The sequence below is a fragment of the Ascaphus truei genome, chromosome 5, assembly GCF_040206685.1.
Source record: "Ascaphus truei isolate aAscTru1 chromosome 5, aAscTru1.hap1, whole genome shotgun sequence".
Taxonomy (NCBI): Eukaryota; Metazoa; Chordata; class Amphibia; order Anura; family Ascaphidae; genus Ascaphus; species Ascaphus truei.
In genome coordinates this window covers 45779157-45806855 of record NC_134487.1, presented here as the reverse complement: position 1 = coordinate 45806855, position 27699 = coordinate 45779157, and positions in this window count along the sequence as shown.

Sequence of the window (27699 nt, the reverse complement as noted above, 5' to 3'; positions counted from 1 at the left end):
CATTATGGTATATATATATAGGTCTGTCACCACCCCATAGACACCTATGCATTGTTTTTTCTGACTGGAGTTTAGACAAACAGGTTTCAAGAAAGTCTCACATAGCTCTGATTATAGCTGATTCCCAATGGGTGATTCACAAGTGAACATTATTACACTGATGTTATGGTGTAATTGAGCCCTGATTCTGGGACTGATTCCCTCAAACCTTAATTGGTTCCAAGAAGGCCTGCAACAAATTGACTCTAGCACTGAAAGGGTTAATAATCTTAAACAGAGAACGAAAAGGAAATCACCCGCACCTTCCACAATAAGTGCAAAACTGTAGCAGCAATGAAGTGCAGATTTGGAGAGGTATCTCTCAGTCTAAAGCATACAATATTGTAACAGCAGAAAGTAAGAGTGAGGCAGGTTCCTGAAAGTACAGTCAGCGGGACATATTGGGACACAAACCTGACACAAACCCAGTGGTCCTGAGTGTGCGTGCAGCCATTGTTACCACTGGCTATTTATTTATTAGAGTGGGCACATTTACTTGTGTTTTGGTTTTTGTTCTAAAAAAAAAAATCGTTTTTTTTTTTTGCCAGAACTCGGTTTTGTTTTTGGATTTATAACAAAAATGATGGATGTAAATGAGCACACAGTGGCACGCTTTGTCTTAAATCCATTATTACACGGAACCCTTAAGCCGATGCTCGCTGTTTTAAACCCAGATTTTAAACATAGCCTGGGATCAGATGCAAAGAAAGTTAACCCACTCACAGACAGCTGTTTAGACCTTTTGGGTCTCAGTGGGAGGTTGGTTGTACTGGCTTTGCAATTTAAGACTTGGGTAGGTTTTCACCACACATTATTTAGGTTATGATGGGTGAAAAGGTGACTGAAAACCCTCCACCGTATGCAATTTGCTCACAAGTAATATTTTTATTTGATATATATATATATATATATATATATATATATATATATGTAGAGGTATCAGTACCGTGTTAGCCGAGCTTCAATAATCAAAAAATAAATAAATAGATAGCCACAGAACGGTATCATCTATTTATTTATTTTTTGATTATATATATATATATATATATATATATAAAACCAGTGGTCGACAAATCACCCAAAAATCTACTCGCCAAACAAAAAAAATCTACTTGCCACCTAGTACCACACGTGTGCTGCTTGGGCCAATAGGAGCTCGCCACGATGTTAAATCCACTCGCCCGGGGCGTGCAAATGTATAGGTTTGTCGAACACTGTATATAACCACAAAAAATGAAAACCCCACACCAAGCACTCTGATGATTAAAGAAATATCAAAAACAAATTTATTAAACCAATTAGTCAACCACAGAAAAATAAGTAAAAAAGACAGATTAAGATCAAACTGAGACCAACAGAAAAGCAACCAAAAAAATCAAATACAACATAAACTGACAACACTACTAATGAGACTAGAAAAGTTCACATAAATACCAAGACACTGTAAGCACACAGCAAAAAAAGAGCAAAACATGATTTTACATGTTATCTAGACAGACATAGAGATCTAGATAGATCCCCATGTTAGTCTGTGACTGGCCAGTCCAAAATGCACCATACAAAATGAAGATGAAAATGAAAGAGTACTAGGTGGAACAGGACTCAATTAACCCCTTTTCATTTAGCCTGAGGAAGTCCAGTTCCGGACGAAACGCGTTGCTCAATTCTTCAGTTGGGACATTTCTTAGCATATTTTAGAGGAGTCAGAGGTGCAGTCGTAGCTCCCCATCCGGACGCGGAAGGAGAGACTCTCTACCACTATATACCTTACTACTCCCCTAGCTTTTTATCATTATAGAAGCCTTTGGTTTCTTTTTTCTTGTTTTTATATTCATGTTTTTATTTAAATAAAGTTTTACCCTGCAGACCATAGTGTCATTATGTCATTAAGATCTGTGTCCACCCCATCTTCAGCTTTAGGGGTGCATAAAGAACAGGAACAAAAGTGTCAAGAAACCACTAGGAGTGTGCACTCACACTGGCCCGTGTGAGTATTGTGTTATATTTTATTGTTCCCCCCTTCATCACCACCTATAACCAATTGAAAGTTATCCCTAACGGGTAACAACAAGATACCAAGATAAGAGAAGGCTCACATTAGCCCGTGTGAGTGCATGATCGTACCATTATATTTTAATGGTCTACCACTATACCATCCTTCCCCATATTATCGCCTCTATATATATGTGAGTTAACCTTACCCTCTTTTTGTTTACATGAGAGGAAATCCCCCTGGAGGGGCACATCGGATGAACGAGGAAAGCTGAATTTACACCAAGAAGAAGAAGTACAAATCCTAGAAGATCACATCATTCCAAGGTGATGGGAAACCCAAAGAAACCCTGATGCGACGGAACTTACACAAGGCCGTGTAAGTTGTATATTCATTTACCGTTCCACCCACACATACACACTATTGTATGTATACATATTGAGTTTGGTATCCGCCCCGTGAACCATCACCTTTATAGCCGTGTAAACTGCTCTATCTATAACGATTACTAGTCACAGTACACTGCCCGTTTCCTATAACTGTGCTCCCCCATTCTTTTTTGTATTCAGATCCCCATGTTAGTCTGTGACTGGCCAGTCCAAAATGCACCATACAAAATGAAGATGAAAATGAAAGAGTACTAGGTGGAACAGGACTCAATTAACCCCTAATAGGATACAATAATAGTAGTATAATAATAACTGGGTAATATGAAAGGCTACATAGCCTTGAGTAACTGTCATAAACTGACCAGGTAACAGCACATACAAAACTGAGCACTAGACAGTATATAGATGGCTAAGGACCTGATGGTTTGATTTTCTGCTTTTTGCTTAAACAAGATTTGTACGCCTGCTGGTTTTGGACTATACCTATTATTTGTGGGTTTGCATCAATTTAATTGGGGACACAAGGTTTAGGGAAGTACCTTGTGGTCCATTTGGACCTGAGGGAACGGTCCTGAGGAAGGGGTCTTCACCCTGAAATGTTGCCCCCCTAATTACCCTCCCCCAGAGTGTTGTTTTTCCCCCCACACCTATCCACCATCTCTCTCACTCTATTCCTCTGTGTTTTTCCCCATACCCCATATACTTAGGGTCTATGTTCATATTACCCGCTTGTGTGACATCTCTCCAGGTGTATCAATATCTTGTGCGTTCTATTTTTGCCTTATACCCTGTTTGACATTTTTTCCTTATAGTCAGTGAGTGCTGGAACATTATTTGGTATTTGAATAGTATGGAGTATGGTGGTGTCACGTGTGGCACGTGCGCTGGATCCTGACGGCAGCCCTGCATCTCCACATTGTCCAGAGAAACGGAGATGATAGGGACTAGGCCCAGCAGGGCCTGCAAGGACTGATGAGGAGGAGCTGATGGACGAAAGACTTGGCCTGGAGCCAGGTTATGGGGTGCTGGTATCCCTGCCATCTTTAAATTCTCCTGCGTCACAGCCCACGTAACGGGGCCTGAAAGTCAGGAAGCAGGGGGACACCACACCTGAAATTAATGCGATTCAGCTCCGGAGACCCCCTGCTACAATAATATGTTATTAAAATAAAAGCCCCGCGATCCCCTGTTAGAGGCGTGCAGGGAGAGTGACTGATTCAGTCTATTCTTACTGCGCGTCTCTTACAGACAGGTGAAGCCCGGTAGGATTCACACCGAGCGAGTCCCATTTAAACGCAGGGACCCCCACTGGGTTAATCCGATGGGCCATTATGTCTCTCAACCTGCACTGCACGATGCGACTTGGGTTCAACCGCGGGCAGCGACAGGTGGAAGCAACGGAACCAGAGACTCCTTCTGTAACTTTAAAGCTATTACATCACTGTTAGGCAATTTGGTTTTGTTTGTAGGATTATGTAGATGGGATAAGTATTTGTGAGGTAATATACAAGAGGTTAAAAAACTCTTTCACTTTAGCAGTCCAAAAGAGCCACAACCTAGCCAGTAGTTTTTCTAGCTCATTGGAAAGGGGAGGTTTAAAAGGAAGACAGCAGATTTCTTCCAGGCTGTCATTTTGCTCTCAACCTGTGAGGAAACAGGTTGCAGAGAGCCTGGCTGAGGGGAAAGCCTGAACTCCCTGTTGTGTACCTGGAACAAAGGAATATTGTTTTTGGTGCAGACATGCCATTTACTTTCATTGCTTTATTCTCTGTGTAACTACAGTACAACCTGCTTCCCTGGTAAGGGAAATAACGCACTTTCATTGCAAGAAAGTGGTGTGGAAGCTCTTTTCTGAGAATACCGACAAAGCCGCTCTGTCACAGTATTCAATAGGCATTTATCTTTAGCTAAAAAGAGTCTGGGAATCCACAACATTTTATTCAAATGAAAAAGCCCTTAAAGGAGGATTTGGGTGTTTGGCAGTCCTTTTTGCAGAATTACAATGGCAGATCTTGTTGGCAAAACAAAATAATGTTGAATAAAGAACTGGAATTGTTTACGGATGCGGCAGGTTCATTAGGCTTTAGTGCTTTGTTTGAGGAGATTGGCCTGTGCTGCTGTGGCCGCAGAGTTGGGCCAAGTCTCATGTTTTGTGAAGAATTTGGTGTTAGTGGAGCTGTTTCCAAACATAGTGACAGTATAAATTTGAGGGGGGAGTTTGAAGGATAGGAAGGTGTTATTCTGGCTGGATAACATGGGAGTAGTGCAAGTGATTCATTGTTTGTCAGTAATCTCTGTCCCAGTTTTTAGGCTTTTAAGTCATTTGGTGCTCCAATGTTTGACGATGACTATCTATTTCGGGGCTTGACATTTGCTGGGTGTGGAGAACTCCATTTCTTATCTGATTTTCAGAGGCTGGAGTTTCGGAGGTTGTGTCCAACAGCAACAACGGCGGGCTTGTGGTGCCTGGAATTTTTCTGGTCCTGGTTTCAGAGGAGTGGTAAGTCTTGTGAAGGATTCGTTAGCTCCAGGTACATGGTCAGTGTAAAGAAAAGCTTGGGAGCATTGGTTAATTTTAGCTTGGCAGTCAGGGGCTTAACGAGGCCTCGCATTTAAGGGTCTTGTTAATTTACTTGTGTCAGTTACGGTAAAAATGTGTATCAGATTATGTCGTAGTTAAGAGGTTAGAAGGAATAGCTTTCTTTAGGACGCTGGTAGTTTGGAAAAAGTAACAAAGAAAATTGTGATTAGAAAAATGATAAAGGGATGGAAGAAAAGGTCAGGATGTAAGGATATGCGAAGGCCAATAATGTTCGGTTTACTAGAAAGTTTGTCGATTGTACTCATAAGAGTTTGTTATTCACTTTTTGTTCGGGGCTGCTTTCGCTTTTGCATTCTTTGGAGCTATGAAGATGGACAAGTTCGTATCCATGAGCAAAAGGAAGTTATGTGGAATTCAAATGCGAGACATGAGTTTTCAGAAGAAAAAGTGAGGTTTATAATCCACAGACCAAAGATGGTTGTTGGGGGTAAAGGAGTATGGGTATCTCATTTTGCGATAAATTGGGCATGCTGCACATTGGCATTGTTGAAGACTCTTATGAAGGTTAGGCCTATGGGTTAATGGCTATTGTTGGTAAACGGGGAGGGTTTCCCATAAACAAGATATCAGTTTAATAGGGTATTTAAGATGTGTTTGTCAAAATTGGGGGTGTCTGCTAAAGATTTTGTTATGCATTCTTTTTGGATTAGTGCCACAACAAAGGCTGCCCGACTGGGCATGATGGCGAAGGTGTAAATTGGATTTTGGAATCAAGGCACTACAATGGTTATGTGTATCCTAATCTGATTTGATAATGTTGTGGTTCATTTTATGTTTCAAGCAGAGAGGTCAGCTCTGGTGGTATGGATTGTCGGGCACTTATATGTATTTCGGGTAGAAAGGCAGGCAGAAGGAAGGTCGTATGGTAACTCTAGTCCTGGAACCCAGGAAATCTGTCTGCGGCCCTGGTTACACTCTCCCCTAACTAAACCCAATATTGCCCCCAACATTTCATATACTGTACACCCATCAATAATGCTAAAATATATACTGTAGTAAGTTTAATATACAATCTGTAATAACATATAATACTTTTACACATGAACATATTCAAATGTGTGCACCAAACCTTACCCAGGTAGCTGCGCTACACACACATGGAGCGTACAACAAGTGCATACTCTTTTATATTACCACATCCCACAGTATATCTCTGGTCCCTGAGAGGGCAGTGTAGTGCACATGAAACCTATACCGAGTATCCTAATTTAATCTACATTTTCAAACTTTTCCCTCCCCTTATATACTCTCCATGATGTCATGATCCCATAACAACATAGGGTGGGGACTGGTACACACTAATCGTACTAGTAACCCTTTAGAGGGGGGGAAGTGGGTTACATATACTTTGTACATGGCATAGTAACTAAAGCTGAACCCGTTATAATGCGGTGCTTGGGGTCCACATAATGCGACACGTTATAACAGGTATCACAGAAAAAAAATGGCAGTCGTGATCAGGGGTTTCGCGTCCACTGAAGGGGGAGTGTGTGTGTGTGTCCGTGTATGTTTTCATGTGTGTGTCTCCGTTGGGGGGGGGGGGGGCATGCAGGCCTTTAATTCAACCGAGGAAGCAACGGGAAGGACAAGGCTTTCTCTGGTTTGCCTCCCATATCTACCTAGAGTGCCCATCTACCCTCCTACGACGATTCATCCCTCCCTTGCCCCCGCCCAGCCCCCATCCACGCTGGAGTGCTGAATTAGATACCGGACGGCCTTGCATCCTCTCCCTGCCCATCTCCCCCTGGCTTCCCCCGTGTTCACCTATCACCCCGTGCGGGATGGAAGGGGGAAGCGACGGGGTTGGACCGCCCACCCGGGAGAACCAGAAGCCTGTGAGGCTGTGTGGACCGGGTAGCAGGCAGAGGGAGCGAGCGATGCGCCCTGCACACACACGCGGGAGAAACTTTGGCCCGAAAGCAGGAAGCTCCCTGACGGCAACCCCGCATCATCCCCCGGCACACGCGCGTGAACACTCATCCCCGATGTGCTGGGAAACTCCTCACCCAGCCGAGCGGGTTGCCCAGCAACCGGGAGTGAGGGTAAACTAAACAGTTCTCACAAATTTCTGGCTCTGCTATGGATTAAGTCCGGCTATGTTCCCCCCCACGCGTGTGCGAACGTCCACATTAGACCCCACCACGTGGCCGGGAGTAGTTCGGAAGAGGGCGGCTGGGTAAGGGACAACAATGGGGTTTGAGAGGGGTGGGGTACTTATAAGTCCTGAGGCAGAGGAGGGAAATAATTTTGCTACAGCCGGGAGCAGAATGAATGCTCCTGCTCCCGGCTGTGCCTTAAGGCTTCCCCTTAGCCACTGCCCCAGGATGCAACGGTGGCTCCGTGTGTGTCAATAAAGCATTGAATGTAAAAAAAATATATATAAAAATGGTAGGAGATGTTCTTATAAATCGGGAGCCACGCTCAGACCGCGTTATAAGCGGATCTGCGTTGTAGCGGATCGCGCTAAAACGGGGTTGAGCTGTATGTCTCAAAGTTGGGAAACACATTGCTGACATATATTAAGTAACAAAACAGGACATAATGTACAACATTATAATAAAGTCCAGGAATTGGTAAGATGCAGGTAACGATAATAAATGCTCAGTATTTAATAGTCTCACAACATGCAATTGTATTTTGTATTGTCATTACTAGTGACTGGTAGCCATACAATGTAGTATATGTATACATATACACTATGTATGTGTAAAAAAAGGGCACTTGATTATCCCAGCCAATCAAAGGTGTGGGAACCACTCCCTCTCAAATATGACGTCACAAGTCCATAAAAGCCTGTGTAGTCTCATTTGACGCCACGGTGCTCATGGAGCAACACCTCCCTATTGGATTAACAGAAGAAGAACGGATAAAGATGAAGCTGAAGAGGAAGATAAAGAAGAACCATGAGTGGATTACAAGTAAAGATGAAGATAAAGAAGACCCCAAAATGGATTACAAAATAAGGACAAAGAAAAGTTAAAGATTGTTTTACCTGTGGACCGTGGCTGTTGAGGATAATTGCGTCGTGGACCTGGAGTTGCTGTTGCTGCTGCTGCTAGTGTTGCTGTTGGAGTCAGATTCGGAGGGTGAAGACATCAAAAAGTAAGAAAAAGATGGATTTTGTTCTTTTAATGTTGTATTTTTTTAGTTTCCCCATTGCGTGGCATCTCATGCCCACCTTGCCATTCAATTGGTCTTTTGGCTTTTATTTTTCTGTAATTGCAATGTGGTTTATATTTTATGCATGTTTTTGATTTTTGCAGATGCACCATTGCATGGCATAGTGGTATCTCATGCCCAAAGGGCATGGGTGTGCCACCTTGCCATTCAATTGTTGTTTGGCCTTTATTTTTCTGTAATTGCAATGTGATTTTTATTTTATGCATGTTTTTATTTTTTTGCAAGTGCACCATTGCATAGCATAGTGGCATCTCATGCCCACTTGGATTGGGAGTGCCACCATGCCAGTCAATTTTTTTGGTGGCATTTTTAAGATTAAAATTGAATGTGTTTTTTTATTAGTATTGTATTGTATGTCTTTATTTATATAGCGCCATTAATGTACATAGCGCTTCACAGTAGTAATACATGTGGTAATCAAATAAATAACAGATAATATAAATAACAGATCATGGAATAAGTGCTTTAGACATAAAAGTAACATTAAGGAAGAGGAGTCCCTGCCCCGAGGAGCTTACAGTCTAATTGGTAGCTATGGAGAACGTACAGAGACAGGAGGAGGGAGTTCTGGTAAGTGCGTCTGCAGGGGGCCAAGCTTTATGTATCATGTGTTCAGAATATCCACAGTGCTATTCATATGCTTCTTTAAGCAAGTGTGTCTTAAGGTGGGTCTTAAAGGTGGATAGAGAGGGTGCTAGTCGGGTACTGAGTGGAAGGGCATTCCAGAGGTGTGGGGCAGTCAGTGGAAAAGGTTTAAGGCGGGAGAGGGCTTTAGATACAAAGGGGGTAGAAAGAAGACATCCTTGAGAAGAACGCAAGAGTCTGGATGGTGCATAATGAGAAATTAGGGCTGAGATGTAAGGAGGGGCAGAAGAGTGTAAAGCTTTAAAAGTGAGGAGAAGAATGGAGTATTGTATTGTATTGTATGTCTTTATTTATATAGCGCCATTAATGTACATAGCGCTTCACAGCAGTAATACATGTGGTAATCCAATAAATAACAGATAATATAAATAACAGATCATGGGAATAAGTGCTTTAGACATTAAGGAAGAGGAGTCCCTGCTCCGAGGAGCTTACAGTCTAATTGGTAGGTAGGGAGAACGTACAGAGACAGTAGGAGGGAGTTCTGGTAAGTGCATCTGCAGGGGGCCAAGCTTTATGTGCCATGTGTTCAGAATAGCCACAGTGCTATTCATATGCTTCTTTAAGGAGTGTGAGATGCAGGATTTGATCGGAAGCCAGGAGAGGGATTTCATTAGGGGAGATGCTGAGACAGATCTAGGAAAGAGTACAGTGATTCTGGCAGCAGCATTTAGGATAGATTGTAGGGGAGACAGGTGAGAGGCAGGAAGGCCGGACAGCAGGAGGTTACAGTAATCAAGACAGGAGAGAATGAGGGCCTGAGTCAGCGTTTTAGCAGTCGAGCAACAGAGGGAAGGGCATATCTTTGTTATATTGCGGAGGAAAAAGCGACAAGTTTTAGAAATGTTTTGAATGTGAGGGGCGAATGTGAGAGAGGAGTCGAGTGTGATCCCTAGGCATCCTGCTTGGGCTACTGGGTAAATGATCGTAGTTCCAACAGTAATGTGGAAGGAGGTAGTAGGGCCAGGTTTGGGAGGAAGTATGAGGAGCTCTGTTTTAGCCATGTTGAGTTTAAGGCGGCTTGTTTTGAAGATTGGTAGGATGCATGTTGCCTGGTATAGTGGCAGCTCATGTCCAGTGGAGGACAAGGACAGACTGGAGGACAACTGTGCATTTGCTGTTAATGCCCACGGAGGACAAGGACAGTCATGAGGATAAGGACAGCCTTCATCCTGGCAGGGGTAAGTGCAAGTTTAATTTACTTTATACTGCTGATTTATGTTTTATTTTAAATGGGCAAATGCACTATTATCCATATCTGGATAATAGTAATTTTGCCCATTACTGTACTGTATGTATTGGGGGTGGGTTGTGTATTAGTGGGTGGGTAGTACATATTGTAATGTTTATTGGGGGTAGAGGGGATGAGTGAAGGGCCAAGTACCCCCTTCACTCACCCTCCTCTGCCCCCAATAAACCTGCTACAGTAGTGGGTCTTAACCCCTTCATTGCCTTAGCTGCTAGAAGCTGCATATATTTTACTTTTATTTATAGTGTGCGTGAGCAGGGGGTCCCCTGAGTTGAACAAAGTTGTTTTCAGCCACGGGGACCCCTACTTCCCGAGATACAGGCCCTGGTATGTGGTGCCGGTATCCCTCTGCTTTGTTTAGATCCCACGAGGATTGTAACATGGCGGGGAAACCGGCACCCCATACCGGGGCCTGTATCTCAGGAAGTAGGGGTCCCTGAGGCTGAAATCAACTTTGTTCAACTCAGGAGACCCCCTGGTTTGTTCATACTCTCAATAGAGTTAGTACCTAGTAGACTTTATTTTGCACAGCCCTCAAAAGAAGTTATTCTTTCTTATAGACACTTAATTAAGGGTACATTCAAATGTATTGAACATCATGAGGAATAACTACTCATCCATCTTTTCTTTCATATAATCATGTATTTGTTACCCTATAGAGCACCAGTCCCCCCCGTCCCAGGGAATTCTATCTACAGTTGTAGGGGCTAACTGCCTCTTTTCTACTGGCCCAGCCATCCCTAGTGAACAAATCCTTCCACAGTGTCAGTGGAGGCCGGGACAGCAAGAGACGGGGCGCCGTCAGGCTGCAGTTATCCCCTGCGGAATTACATTTTTATTGTGTGTCAAAACCTTCATAAAATGTGTGTCATACTCAGGACTGCTGATAGATTCCCCAGGGGCCAGGACTAGAGTTAAGACCGGGGCAAACCCACCCAGTGATGGCGGTCTTGAAGCCCCCCCCATTTCACACCTCGTGAGCCCCCTTCTCTATTCCTCCCCTCTTTCCATGTATTATCTCCCTCCCTTCTCACCCTTAATCCCTCTCACTCTTCCCCCCTCTCTTCCTCACTCACACACGCCTCCCTCTTTTACACCTTCTCTGTCCCCTCACTCTCCCTCCTCCATCAATTACCCCAAGACCCAATCCTGCTTCCTCAATCCACCCTCCTCACACTCATTCCCTCCCCCCCTCCTTGGCCACACACACAACCCCAGCCACAATAATTACTCCACCCAAAAAACATACAACCCCACACTCCACAAATATAAACAACTCCCCAAATACATATAAACCCTCCACCCCCAAATACATACAAAATATACATACAAGCCCCCAAATATATACAAAATCCCCAAATACATTAAAAAAAACACCCCCCCCAAACACAAACCCTCCCCCCACCCCCCAAATTCATCCGAAAACAAGACCTACAGACATACCTACCTTGGAAATGGTCCGAGGCCCTGCGCAGAATAGTGAGGAAGGCCCGCAGCTGGAGAGGGCCGTGGCCCAGTGGGTGGACAAAGCAGTTGGGTCCGACCTTTGGCTGGACCAACTTCTTTGCCCGGCTGCCAGTTCTCTCGTTGCTGCTGGGCCCCAGCTCTCCCTAGCTGTGGGCCTCCCTCACTGACACTAACACTGTCTCAACCGAGCCTCTGACATTGACGCACCTCTGTAAGAGAGGCCCAGCGTTCATCAACATCATTGGCTCGGCGTGGGACAGTGTTAGTGTCAATGAGGGAGGCCTGCAACTGGGGAGAGCCAGGTTCTGATGGCAACAAGAGGACTGGCAGCCGTGTAAAGAAGTTGGACTTGACCAGAGGTCGGTCCCAACTGCTTTGTCCAGCCGCCGTGCCCCCCTGCAGCCACCAGTCCGGGACACTTGTCAGCGACCCTGGTCGTACGTATGAAGAATTCATATATACTTACAACACATTATTTGGTGTTTGAAATTAGTTTGGACACATCCCTTGAGTTGGTACAGTACTTAATAGAATTTCAATTAAAACAGAATTATGAGCATTTTTATGTATAACTAGTGTTAGCAAATATAAATTATGGGGTAATATTATTTATAATGGCCAAACTGTGAAAACAATACATTTTGTTAACCTGTATAATGAAACCTGCATGCTGCATCAAATACTTTTTTAGTTAACACATTGCAGCTTATCTTGGCACTAATAATATAAACAGACTTTTTAGGGTTTTTGCCATTTTTGCCCTTTTTCGGCACACAAATATATTGTGTTTAGTACATACCATTTACAATGTAACTGTACAGTGTACAAGCGTTCAATAGACAGTGTAGTCCTAGCAAAGTTAATTCCGGTGCGACAAAAAAAGTCAAGATTTTTTTTATGCTGATTTGCTTATGAGATATTTTCGGTTAGTACATCGACGCACACATGTGCAATTTAAAAAAATCCCATTTACATGTGGCAACTTTGCGCACTTGCGCCCGATAGACCCCATAGTTTTGGCGATTTTTAACAACTGTTTTTCATTGTTATTCCTGATCTATTTGGGCTTTTCTATCAACCTTAGTTTACTGGTATTGTCCTCGATAAACCAAGACATTTGGTAGGTTAACCATGGACCGTACTTTTATTTGCATAGAAGTGAATACTCTTGCAAGAAGGAACGGGGGGAAAAAATTGTCCGCTAAACTTTCTTGTTAGAAAGACTTTTAGCTGCATCGTTAGCATAGCATTTATGGGTAGTGTCACGGAAGACCAGGACTTTTAGCAAATTTATACCGGGATCATTCACTAGGCAAGATACACTAGAGGAATAAAATGTAGTTTATTTGGGTAAACCCGCGTACACACAATGAATACACAAAATACAGACCAAAAACACACTTACTGGAGCTCTGAGGGTAAAAACTAGGCTATTCGTAACAGAGCAACATTGAAACGCCTGCCTTTGCATTACCGGCTCAAGACACAGGGTCGTCTGATTCTCTGACTGGGGTTTCTCCTTACACTGGCGACACACTTTATTCGAGCTCGGCTAGTCCCACGAATTCGGGTATACCCGGGTGTATTGAGGTTTGTGACTGTTTTCTGCCCGAGTGCATTGAGGTATTTTCCAGGCAGGGATTGAAGCATTTTATTCCCGCTGGCTGCAATACTGCACAGTATATATATATATACTGCATTACAATTCATGAATTTATGCCATCTGGTAGACACGCGAAGCATTGCAGCCTATTAAATCCTAATCATTATCATTTAACAGATCAGCCGCCCATCAGCCAGGCATGAACCCAGGCTGGGAAGGCAAACGCAACGGGGCTTGTCAGAGGTGAGGAGCGGCGCATTCCAGGTATCTGCCAGGTACATACTGGGTATTTGCTCGAATAAAGTGTGTCGGTGCAGTACATACCTTCCGCTGTTCTATGTTCAGCTTGGAAGTAGGAGGAGCGACCAATCAGAGCTTGGGAATTCCTCCCCACCAGCCAATAGGTTCGTCCTTTGGCTGACATCAGAAGAGGGGGGTGTGCCAAGCTGGCTCGGGATGCCTCGTGAACGGAACATATGAATTGACCAATGGGAAACACGCCGACATTCTGCCGCTTCCCCCAATCAACTCATTGCCACCTACTGGGCAGGCTCCACTGCGTCTGGCAAACCAGAGGTTCCTCCCTGCAAGGGGGTCTCTGTTTTCCGGACCCAGTACTCTGCCCTGCCCACGCCACTTAGCACCCGACACCTCTCAACATCCCGTCCCCTCATTGTACTACGATGTCTATCCAGACTTCCCGGCACCTATATGGATGCCTGGGCTGACTGAATAGACATTTATAGTAATTGCACAAAACATTATCAAACATAATTTAATACATATTAGAACTTGGGGAGACCCATATCTATGCGGGACCTAGGACTGGAATATCTGGGCTCGAAAACAAGGAGTCTGGGGTACACTGGGCAGCCCCGGTGTAATTCAACCCGCATACCGGCAATTCATGCCTGCACGCCGGGGAGAATTAGGGGACTACCGGTATCTTTGGCCACCAATCTCCTGCAAACAAAATAACTGCATTTAGACCCAAATATTCCACCTAAAACTTACACACCAAAAGTTTCATGAGTCTGGGGCAAAGGGAACATGAAAAGTGGAAAAGCAGGGGACAATATAACTTTGGCATGTTATGTTACCTGGCCCCTGGCTTATGTGCTATGTAGCTGCCAGGGACCCCACGGTTTCAGGGGTAACCAGATGAGCATAACTGTATTGTATACTGTAGCCTGGTTACCCCTTACTGTCACAGATAGGGAGGAAGCAAATCAAACTCATTTTAAATATGATAACTAAATACTGATGGAACGTGCAATGCTTTTTTTTTTAAAGGGCAGCCAGTGGGACATCAATCTGCCTACTGTATATAAAGTGGGGTTTTCCTTTACAAGGTAGCACATTTATAGGTTTCCTAAAGCCTTTTCAAACACAGTGAAAGAGTCTGAATGCCTGTCTGAAACAGAAACGCAAACACGTTTCATACCTGTCTGACTTTACAATTAAACCATCACAAAGATGCACTGCCTTGGTGACTGTTGCGAAAGGCAATCAAACAGATGATAAATAGTATTTTTTTACTTGCTGAAAGTTCACTTTCTATTTTTTATGGTTTCAGCTGTTGTTATATACAGCGTTCTGGGGAATCATCAAAAAGTTATGTGAGACTTTCTCAATTACATCCTCAGGAAGCTTCCTAGCACCACCTAAAGGTCAAAGAAAACATTTTTTGTTTTGAGCACACAGCGAGTTTTTATATGCTCTCCCAAAAATGCAAACATTAAAGTTTAATTTCATATATTTTTGTACCTGCATATTAAAAACCAAAACATTTTGCTTAATGTGCAGAAAGTGTTTTTCCAAACATCAATTTTAAAATTTGCTTTGATGCAAAATGTTTTTACTGGCAATGTGTTTCTGTTCTGTGGCAATAAGCTGATATCCCATTTACAGACTGCTTACTTAATTACAGTGACATCTAGCAGCACTCACTTTTTAATTGAGTGCTTTGAAGGAATCGCTGTAATTTGGCTGCTTCTTTTGCTTCAATTATTTGTTTGGGAAATATGTGAGAGGGCACTGTATATGTAATTTGCATTGAACTTCAGCTGCAAACGATTATATTACTGTATTAAAAATCAAGAAATTATATTCAGTTTTATGTTTATAGCCAACTATTTTTTTTATACCCAGTCCCTCATCAAATAATTCCTGATAGCCTACTTACTGTATAGTTTATTTTTTATTTTTATCAATTGTATGCTCAATTGAGGGCTATTAACGTTGCAAAATGATTATTCAGTAACTTTCAGTGTAAACGAAACTTGCTTAAAGACATTTTAACACACTTTCAGGACATGGGATGTGAAACAATAAAATGGTTTTGCTAAATAGGACACATTTGTTTATTCATTTTCTTGCTTATCATTGCTCATTTTGTGCTTAAAACCTGCTCTTATATGTAGCCAGGTACCCCCTTGGCTACTAATCTGCCCTGCCTAACACATAAGCCCTGGTACCAGCGCATGCAGTGTTAGGGTTAAATCCATGCTCCTTGCTGCTGCAGTTAACAACTCCCTTGAGCGACAGGGGGGTGGGCCTAAGGCCTGGGAACTGCCCTATCAGGGGCTCAGACCTAGAACCCTCCCCTGGGTACAAAAGGGGCTGCAGCTCTAAATTTAGTAGGTAGTTGGAAGTGTGAGTCACTTCCTTCCCCTCCCACAGGGGAGTGGGAACATCTACCCCATACTCCACCAGGGAGTGTGGGAGTCAAGGATAGACCTTTGGGGCCTCAAGACCTGGGGGTTAAGTCCAGGGATGAGTCCTGAGAGTTAGGCTCTGATCCAGATAGATATATGCGAGCTGTGAGGGATAGGAGCAAGTACTGCCTGTGATTGTACCTCTCTTGCATGGGAGATGAGATGACTATGTGGTGCAATAAAGAACCAGTTACACCACTGCTACTGTGTGTTCTATGAAGGAAGAATTGTCTGTGGGGGTTACCTCTGTTTCTAACAGGGTCCCTGTAGGATGGAGGCGCTGCACCGAGAAGAGAAGGTACTAAGCACCAAAAGCCTGTCCTGATAACCCCCACTACCACCGGCGGATGCTCAGAGCCTCATGTGAGCCAGACAGGTAGCACCAACACCAGGTAACTGAAGGAAATCTCCCTTAGGGTGGGGGAAGATAGGTTACATATGTAGCCCATCAACCCACCTCCCCCCCAACCTCATATTGGGTACCCTAGGGTGTCTCAAGGTCTGGCTACGTGTCTGAGTGTGGTTCATACTGCTGGCAACAGGAGGGCCTGAGTCTCCCGCGGTGACATGGGGGACAACAGGACAGGTTTCTGGGGTTGTGCCTTAGTTCGCCTCAATGGTGCAGCGCCTCCATCTGTCGCAGGCCCCAGGGATATGGGGTGGAATCCCTATAGCAGAATCCCCTCCCAGGGATGAGAGATTCCAGTCTCACACACTGTCTCTTTAAATAGCAGCAGCTCTTTATTAGCTTCTTCTTAGCAGCAGCAGACATGTACAGAATATATATATATATACAGCCAGCCAGCTGTCCTACTTCAGGATGTCCCCTGCCGCCACTCTGGGCCAAGGGCCACCCAGAGTGGGTCTAGCTCTTCCCTTGCCCCCTAAACAGGGCAGGAGGTCTTTGGTCCACCTATAGGTCTAACAGCTCTTCTCATCAGGTGGCTAACTCCTTCTCCTACTACCACACACTGAACTCTGTCTCTAAATAGGAAATGACCATGCTCTAAGTAGCTTCAATAGGCACCGCCCCTGTGTCTCTTGATTGGACACAGGGTCAGGTGACCTACCTTCACTGAATCAGGGCAAATGTCTGAAGCGGGGAAAATCCATGATTACTCCTGGCAGACCTGCCCTTACACAGGGATTACTGCCAGGAGGAGAGTAGAAATATAGCCCATAAACTTACCAGGGCTACACATATATAAAAGGCTTTTGTTGTAACTCTGTCCTCATACTATTCTTATTAACATGTGTATAGTGTTTTCCGGATACATATTTATACAATTACACATATAAAGGAAGAATAGAACAATACAATTATAAAAATCTTAGATGAAACATTGTGAGAATGGAATCTCTTATGATTTAAAAGGGTTAATGGTGGGCTTGCTGCTTTAAAGCTGCAGACCAAGCAATATATACGTGTGTTTTTTTTTAAATACAGTAAATCAGTTTTTAACTTTGAGAAAATACTTTTAGCATTTTTTTTAAACAACTCTGAATAACATTTTTAATGTATTATAATGTAACAATAATTTTTTGTTTCTATAGCAACCATTTACAAAGTCACATCCCCTTCATCTTCTGAAACAGGCTCTGGCACACCCCTTTTTGAGCCCTGCCTCTTCTCTAGCAGTGCACCAATTGTATCTAGTGACTGCCTGGTCACATGATCTTCCCCACAGAACTTTGCATATTTTGTCCTCTTCTGCTGCACTGACAGCCATTTAGTGAAGCCCGAACCGAATCTTCACTGAGCGATCACAGGAGAACGGAGCGATCGGCAACATAGCTAATTACTGATCATTGTGTGGATTGTATTGAAGCACGTATTAAAAGGGATTTTTTTTTTAACCGGCAGCTCGGACTGCTGCTTTAAATACAGGTAGTAAGATTGGAGATACATATGGGTTGTGTATCAAGGTAAAAGTCGTGCAATTCTGAGACCAAAATATTGTTTCAGATCTATTGAAGTAAGAATTTTTGTCTTTGATTGACATCGCAATTATTCACCCAAAAATGGCTCCACTTTTGACTTCATACATGGACCCCTTAGAGACAGAACATGCATACAGAATCTGAAGTACAGGTGCAGCCAATGTTATTGCGCCCTTCAGCACGTCAACGTTGCGGGAGCGGTGCGTTATATGTCGCAGCCGCGTCATTGAAAAAAAATTCACGTTACCATTTGGTTCAATGGAGGTGCGTGAAATATGGATATATCGCGGCAACCTTTACGCTGTGCGTCACGACAACGGGAGCTTAACGCTGGCTACCTCTGAATTTGCATCGGTGCATAATGCTGAAAAAAGGACGTAGAGAAACAAGATTTTGCTTCTAGTTGTTGTTCCTTTTATTTGACTAACAGGAATATTCTTTCGCGAGGTGGTTCTCAAAGAGGTTTTGAATTCACATACAGCTACTCTACAAATAGCAGCAAAACCATTTTCATTTTGTTCCAGTGCAACGTTTTAACCCGGAAAAAAAATGTCCTGGTGACGTTCCAACAAATTAGGATGCAACAAACGTACGCCTCTTGGCATTTACTGTATCTTAATATTTGTTCAAGTCATATGTACTGTAAAAGGTGTAGATAACATGTTATGGAATTAATGCCCCCTTTGTTGTACGAAAAACACCTGAATGCCTTTAATTAGTCATTTCTGCTGTGTGCTGCTAATCCAACTTTCATGAGGTTCAATTATGGAAGCAAATGAAACACACTTCCCAAACAACCTCTTTCCAAATAAGTCTCACTCGGGAATTCTGCAAAGTAGTTAGGCCTGAGGGGAAATAGGTTGACAGCCTGTTGTCAAAGTCACATTGGCACTGGGGTTGGCTGCTGGCTGGAGCGGAATAGAAAAATCTGTATTGGGATTTCGGAAAGGCTCTGGCACGTGCAATGTACGTAGGAATGTTTGAAAACAAACCAGAGGAAGATTTATTTAGGCCTAAATACCAAAATTGAACACATTTTGAAGACAAAATCCATGGCACTAAATTTAAAACATTTATTTTAGTTTTTTTTTTCTGTCCGTTCTTCAATTATTCACTATTTCTACTTTATGCCGGAACATTGTGCAATGAGTTAAATGACTGTTTCAGGTCTCTCTGTTTGCTGATTGTGATTGATTGTGTTAGCCCGTGTTGACATGTTTCCTCTTTTCACAAATGTTTAAAGTGCACTGCACAGGCTTAACAAAATGTCAACAATAGCGCATGAAGTAGATAAATCATTGGTTGATGGATAAGTGACAAAGAGTTGTGGTAAATGGAGTCCACTCAGAGAAGGGGAAGGTGTCAAGTGGAGTACCTAATGCATCTGTACTATGACCAGGGCTCTTTAATATCTTTATTAATGACATTACAGATGGTCTAGAAGGGAAGGGGTGGGAGAAATGCCCCTGGGCTGCTCAGGGTTTGTATACAGTATTTGGGCCGGAGTCAAAGCTACACAACCCAATCTGAGGGTATCTCAGAGCTGGCTGCAGCAGGCCCTCTACATGCTTCGTGCAGATCTACCCCAGGGCTATCTCTTCTAACTGATTGTGTTGCCGGTGTTGTAGGGATTAACACATTGCTTGCTGGACAGTTCTCCCATACAAGTGTGTCATCATACCCTCTCCTTCATAGGCTTCCTTTGTCTCTCCTGCTCCCTCAGAACCTGTAGAAGACTTGAGGAGTCTGGGACAGCTCTTATTCCCTCTTGCTGTATGGCTACTAATGGTCTGTACTGTATGGGATGTCAATATTTATATATGTGAGTGCTGAGGAACTGAGAGTGTCTGCTGCTGAATGACAGATATTGAATGTGTGGGAGTGCCTGACATGCCGAGTGCCTGTGCGAGTGATGCGGACTGTTAATGTCTCATACTGGAGTGACTTTGTGATGCAACTCACATATATTGGCAAACACTGACTGTTTTTGAATGTGTGAGCATGATTTATGCGGCAAGATTTAAAAAGGTCAGATAAGGTAGCATTTTAGAAAAAACCCATCAGATGCACATTTCGGGTAAACAGTGGGAAATGGGTTATCTTTGGTAGTGTAACAATCATCATGAAAGGGTTAAATTCGGTGTAAACAGGTGCAGCATTCCCCATAAGAGACATGGGAGGACAGATAGTTATTTTAGCTATCCCCCAACCTCGGATTTGGTATCCATTTTGATTTCCCTGGAGCAATACCTGCTCCTTAAAAAATGTAAAAAAAAAAATATATATATTTTTTATTTTTAGTCTTAAAAATCATTGTTTTCTCTCTGTCTGTACATTAACCTATGAACGTGTCCAATAAAAAAATTGTTACAAAAAAAATCATTGTTTTCTTAACCATGGTAACCTCAGACTGCACTGGGCCCTGGGGACAGCTCCATTTTGACCTCCCAGACAGTTAATATTTCAACTGCTCATGTCTCATGAACGGAGTATTGGATTTAACAAATAAAAACATCCCCTGAAAGGGGAAAAAAAAAGAGGAAAGAAATATGCAAAACAACGTCAATCTGCACTGACTGCTGTTTAAAGCCAAAGAGCTCCCTTTTGTTTTCAATGTGCTTTTTCCCCATAAATATACCTTGTGCTGATAATTACAGCTGAGAAACATGTATACAAAGCGCCCTGGATGTTTTAAAAAGATCAGCAAGAATAACCATGCTTTTTAAAGACGTGTGTTTGTCAGTAACCAGAAATATGTCTTGGCAGTCTTTTGAACACAAGTTGTTTTTAAGTAATAAGAATAGCAATAATAAAAAATAAAACTGTTTTTTTTTTTTTTTTGCAGTGTATTCATTGTTAAAGGTTTTCTTAGCCTTTCAACTTTGCAGGAGACTGTCACTTCCAAACAAAAAGAACATTCCTTATAGGAGCAATTCTGTTCCAAGGAGAGAGGATAAACCGAGGATCAAAAAACACCTGTAGTGGTAAATTGCCATTGCATACATTTGTATGTTCATTTATCATGCCAGGAAAAATAGGGCACTTTGTTTGTAAATGTATATGGTTTTTTTTTGTTGTTTTTTTTAATGCAAATGACATAGTAATTCCATGTACATTAATGGCGCTATATAAATAAAGACATACAATACAATACAATTCAATACAATAATCTCCCACAAGCATTTGTATCCACTGCGTGACACTGTGCTGGGAACGTTCTTACACGTAAAACAACCAAAATAATGTGCAAATTAATCATGAGCTTGCGATGATGCTGTAGATATTTGCCTTGCTTTTTTTCAGTCATTAAGGTGCTGAAAGTAAAAAGTGTGACAGACTTTCAATGCGCCGGCAGGATGGAATACAAAATGCCCATAAAAATGGCAAATTTAAAAAGAATATATTTTTTGTCAGGTTCTGACTAGATGCTAAAAGAAATCATAAACGTGATATATTTGTTATGCTTTTAAAAGTCGATTTCAGTAGGCAATGGAATTTCTGCTCTTGTTCTTAAAAACTGTCTCTGGGGGGAAAGAGATTCAGGGTCATATTTGCTAAGCAAAAGGACACATTCCTGTCAACTTCACAACTTCAAGCCCATTCAAGTCCAATGGTTATAAGGTGTCCTCCATTGCTGCAACTGTAGGGTTGCCAAGTGTCCAGTGTTGAACTGGACTGTCCTGTATTTGGACACTGTCCAGTAAAACATTAGAGGTAATACTGGACATGCATGTGTCCGGTATTACCTCTCCAGACTTGGTGACCTGACCGGCTTGGAGGATTTCCCTGAGCAGGGAGAGAGCAGGGTGCTGCTCCGAGACTGGGCAGCTTCCTCCATCCTGATTGGCTGCATTACCCTCGGCTGAAATGATGGTAACGCAGCACAACCTATTCCTATTTAATAAATTAGCATCTGTTTCTAATGCCTTTTCAAGGTTCTGGTAGCTGTATGGAGGTTGTGGTAACTTTTAGGAGACCCACATGAGTTCTTCATGAAGTTATTGCGTACAAAGCTTTCAAAACCTCTTCAAATGTACTTTTAAGATTGGTAACAAAAGGAAGAAATGTAAAACATAGCAATATAAAGACTATAATGTATACTATGAGCATGCACGGGTCAAGTCCACAAATTAACTATTTCCTCCTCTGGCTCCATATACTCACTTTCCATATTGTAGGGAAGAAAAACGGTTTAATAATATAGTCCCTGGCATTGCTGATCATTGATGATCTAGCCCAGGCAGCTGAAGCAGCCCACATTAGGATTCTATATCGCCTTCGCAATATAGAAAATCAAAGTAAAAGCCATGGACAAGTTTGAAAACATTTTTTGCAGCATTGTATTAACTACGTAGTATCCAGAGTGGATATGAAATCAGGCATGCCCTTATGACCGCTATGGTAGACAAGGGGTTACAAATTCTAAACAACCCAAACTATTTACCCATTGTACATCATACTGGTTTAACTGCTTTGGTATCAAAGAGATTAATCCCCCCCCCAAAACCTGAATCCTCGGCCAGAAGAAGGGGTTTATCCCCAAAATGTTTCCCCCCCTCAATTTACCCTTTATCTTTTGCACCCTCCATTTTTTACCTTTATCTCCCACACCCACTTTCCCCCCCCTCCCTTCTTTTGTTTTCCCTCCCCTTTCTTTTCCCAGTCTTTATCCTCCGTTGCACCCTTTCCCCCGTAGGTGTCAGTTTACACCTGCGTTATTATTACCTCCCTTTACTCCCACATCCTCCATCGTATATGCTCATGTAAAGATACTTGTTCACATTAAATTTGCTTATTTGCTTATCATCTGATTATTCCATTTATTGAGTGCTGGGAATTACGTGTTCTTGAGTGTCATTTGGGAGGGTTAAGGGCTCCCCCTTGTTCCCGTTGCACTACTTCTCCATTTCCTTTGATTTTCAACTATTGTGTGCTGTCTACTCCTTTTATATCTCTTTGATATGAACTTAAAGAGGATCACTTGCCCCCTCCATGTCATTGTTTAGAGCCCCCTGGAACTATAACAAAATTGGGGCCGATAACTAATCAAATAAAAACTTCAAAACCCTAAAAAATTATTTGCAACATGATTCATGGTTCGATGGTCAAAAAATGAAACAAAAATATAACAAATGAATCCATTACCCAATGACCCCCAGAAAATTACACAAAACAATAAATAAATCGAGATCCTATGGTCCTATTTGTCATTTCAGGCCTGATCTCCTACAGTATGGTAATCCAAGGCCAGACGACAAGGGATCGTAATCTGTATGTATTTGTCTCTTCCTCACGTCTTCTGTCTTTTTTATTTAGTCATCGGAAGTGACCAGTATTGACAAATGTGTCAAAGTTCGGCCCGCAAACCTTCAGACAAGCTTTTCAATTTCTGTGCAAACCCACAAAAGTTCATGCGAACCTTGTTATTCAAAAACCACGAAAATAACATGCAATTCTGAATCCGGAACTAATTCTACTGTCACGGTGTAAAGTCAGTCAGTATCCATCATCAGCCCCATAATGATTGTAAAGGTGGGAACTATATAGTCACCAGCAGTGCCCCATACAATTCATTTCCTTGTCCTCTGTCTTATTATTATAGATATGATTACAGTACATATAAACCATCACACTGGGGATAATTGATACTCACTATGGCAATTGCAAGCACTAGCTGCCTTTAAACAGTTTGTCTTAAGCAGCCCAGTATACTCCAATTTCCATCCATCAATGCCACGCCACAATATCACTCCAATTATCTAATGGTACATTTCTGGGTGTCTATGCCCTATTTATTGTATTTGCAGTTAAAATATTTAAAAAAAAAAAATTTGAAGCTAATTTTCTGAAGTGAACACGTTTCTTACCTTAAATCTACAGTGCTTAATTAATTGGTAAAGTTTGGCGAATTTTGCCAACTACACGAAATTTTTGCAGGCAGCAAAACTTCAACATTTGCCATTTTTTACGAAGTTGAGTGAGTTTTGCACATCTCTGGGGGATTGTGTCAGTTTAGGTTAGGCCCATATTGAATTCAGAGCTATCAAATGTTGGTGGACCTTTTCATTTTTTTATTATCATGGATCAGTTTGAAACTGAGTAAGGCCACGCTTATAGCGCCGGCGACGTCGCCCAAAAACAAACGCATTGGCACCGTCGTGTGCGCTTATAGTAAGCGTGACGGTGACAAAGGGACGTGGCGACGCAAATTTTTACAGCCGGGAATATTAACTTTCGCTAGCGGCGATGGCTACGGGTGACATCACGCGTTCGGTCGCGTCGCCTGTCGCGGGCACTGTATGCGCGGATTTAGAGTTTTCACAGAGATCAGTCGTTGATTATGATTTTCATTTATTGCATTTTTTTTTAAAAGTACGTATATGGGTTTTATATGCCTTTCTTTAAAAAATAAAAAATAAACTGTTTCTGCAGAAATACTGGTAGATGAACCAAATCATGCATAGCTTTAGGGATTTAGCAAAGTACCCATATTTGATGGGCACTTACAATAAGGATAATTTATATATATATATATATATATATATATATATATATATATATATATATATATGTATATGCCTATACCATACTTCATATAAGTTAAGGTGTAGAGTAGGAGGATCCAATGCGCACGCTCACATCCAGATAATATGAAAAAAGGAGAAAAAAGGAGAAAAGGGGGGGGGGGAGAGAAAACACAATAGTGTAATCCTGTATGGAATCAGTTTAAATATTGTGATTCCATACAGGATCACACTATTGTGTTTTCTCTTCCCCCCCCCCCCCCCATTTTTTCTCATTTTTTCATATTATCTGGATGTAGCGCGCATTGGATCCTCCTACTCTACACCATTTCTAGTGGTTGAAGAACCAACCTACTACCCTTTGCTGCACCCATCAATATCTGATACACTTATATTCGGGACTATAAGTATCCTTTGTTCATATTCACAGTATTTTTTGCGCTCGTTTCTCCTTTTACTCATATAGGTAAAGGTGGTTCAAAAAGGCGACAAACACCTCCACCGTATAGCTTATTGCAAATAAAAAGATCACTTGTGAGCACATTCAGTCTGCAGCCCTGTCTTTCACCATTATCACCTAGCATACAGTGCTTCCACTGCGGCAAGGGATTATGGAAAGACATGCAAATGAGCACACAGTGTCACCTTTTGTGTGAAATCAATTTTACATGGAACACTTCTTAGCTAATGCTTGCCGTTCACACATCTTTTAAGCACAGCATGGGATTAGATGCAAAGCCAGTGAAACCACACACACACACACACACACACACACACACACACACACACACACACACACACACACACACACACACACACACACACACACACACACACACACACACACACACACACACACACACACACACACACACTTTATTATTGAAATGTATGATTCTATCTCAAATGTGACAGAATATTGGAAATTTGTTTTAAGTGCTGACACAAAACCTTATCCCCTCCTAGTGCAAAAATGTACCAAAAGGTTCTTACAGAGGGGTAATTATCAAATATATGACTTCTAGGATACAGGCGGGTGTGGGAAAGGAGACTAGAAGCGAATATAAACTGTAACAAGTACATATTCACTCAATAAAGGCATTAAACCTTCAATTACAATAACGAATACAATTAAGGACACACATGTATGTACTGTATGTAAATAGCATAGTTGCAGTTACATACAGATTTTTGTATTGGGGAGTGATGTTACTATGTTGCTATGTTGGTACAGAACAAAATGAGGGTTGGCCTGGCTGGTATGTTTCGTTTTCTTTGCAGCCAGCAGAATAATCCCACAGAGTTTGTGCTAAAAATTACTTGCAATATGTTTTCCATAGTTTTAACCTCTTTTTATTACATTTCTGGAACATTTTTGCAAACCTATGAACAGAGCATATTACATTTTCATGCATTAACAAAGGCAGAGAGAAAATAAAGTCTTTTAGTGCCAATTACCTCATATTGTTACTTTCATGCCAATTTTGGAGACATTACATACAGTGTAGTCACTATAGGAAACATGACTATAAGAAAAACCTGTCATTTTTACACATTTCCAAAACCAGCATAAAACTTTTTTTTTACTCCGTTTCTCTGATTTTCACTGAACTAGGTACTTTTTTTTGCTCCAGTGCCTTATTACAGGGGTTCGCAAACTGAGGGTTGTGCCCCACAGGGGGGCATGAGATTTTCTGGGGGGGCACAGCAGTTACAGAGGTCCCGCGCTCTCCCCCAAGGCATTTAAATTAAATGCCGGGTGCCCGCGCAAAGCCTCTGTAACTTTTTCCTACCTTGTCTTCGGTGACGCGTCGCCATGGTAACCCAGCTCCAAATGACGCTGCGGGGTCACGTGAAGTCTGTGGCGGTGAAGGGGTTAACCAGGCCAATAATAAAGGTATAATACCCAGCTGGTTAACCCTAAACCTTGTTGGGACTGAAGGGGTTAATTGTGTGGCCACCAAAATGCCATGTTTTCCCTCTACCATATTTTTATTGTCCCTGTTTTGCAGCTCAGTAGCTAGCTGCAGTGTTAAGAATGAATGGGAAAATGTGCAAACTGTATTCGCGACACAAGGGGGAGCTTCTAGCGCTGTGCCAAGCGCTAATTGCATGTGTGCCTGCGACTAAGTGGCTGCATTGAAGATGGGTACCCTTTTCTAGACCACAGACGTCGAAACCGCAAAGTCAATTGAATAAGTGGTCTGCGGTCTAGCTGAAGTACCTGAGTGCTACAATGTATCCAGCAGTCTTGTTATCCACTTAATGTGAATTGGTGAAGTGTGTCTGCGGTTACTGATCAAAACCAGCACGGATACCTTGTATGCTGGCTTGCAACCCAGAACTATTATAGGTCAAACCGCAACCCTCATCACAGAGCCCATTCAATTAAGTGGCTAACTTGAGTAGGAAGGAGGTAGCACTGTAATTTTTGGAATGCAGTTAGTTGTACATGTAACATGCCCATACATTATTTTTGTCCCCCACACATCCTGAAAGTATATATAAAATTATCTTGTGTTTCAGTGTGGTTTAAATGTAAAGGCAGGAACCCTTTCCTGCCAGTCCGGCAATGAATCCATTAACAGGTCATTATGTTATGGCTGAATGAGCTGAGGGATTTTTCATCTCCGTACTTCAAAGGGCACCATGCTTAGTTGGTGCCCCAGTGTATAGAGAAGTCCGGAATTGAAAAGCCTCAGAGACCCGAGGTGTTAGGGCGGCCGGGATATTGTCAAGCACCCAATGCCGGTACGAAATATGGGCTATTCACACTTGATAGCCAAACCCCAGATATGCTGTTGCCAGGTAAGAGGTTGGGCTCGATATTCTAAGCAGCATAGGTGTCATCTTAGCACATGCTCTTAGCAGACCGGGAAGCAACTTCTGCCCTTTTCATGAGCTACTGGCAAGTCGGGATAGGTGGGAAAAGTTGTTCCCACAGGAGGATTGGCTGGGTATGTTAAAGATAGGGCCCTTAACCCTATAAAAATGCCTGCAGCCCAGTCCTAGTCAGATTCACCTGATTCAACCAAGAAATGTCCAAGTTAAAGCGTCAGCAGTTCGGGAGTGTGAGGGGTTAACTACATCATAACGAAGATTTGCACCCCTCATCCAGAATTCATTTGAGCTGGGGATTCCCGAACAAATCCTGTAAGGACTTTACGAAACTATTCCTTTCGCGGAGATATAGGGGTGGCAAGTTGCGCCCCTAGCCAAGGATTGTCGCACGGCTCAAATCGCGCACCCACTTGCATGTGTGCAGGGGTGCCCAGAGACTTTGTTGTTAAGTCATTCGTTCCGTGGACATTTGATTTTGTTTCCCCATCCCAGTAAGTGTTTATCCAGTG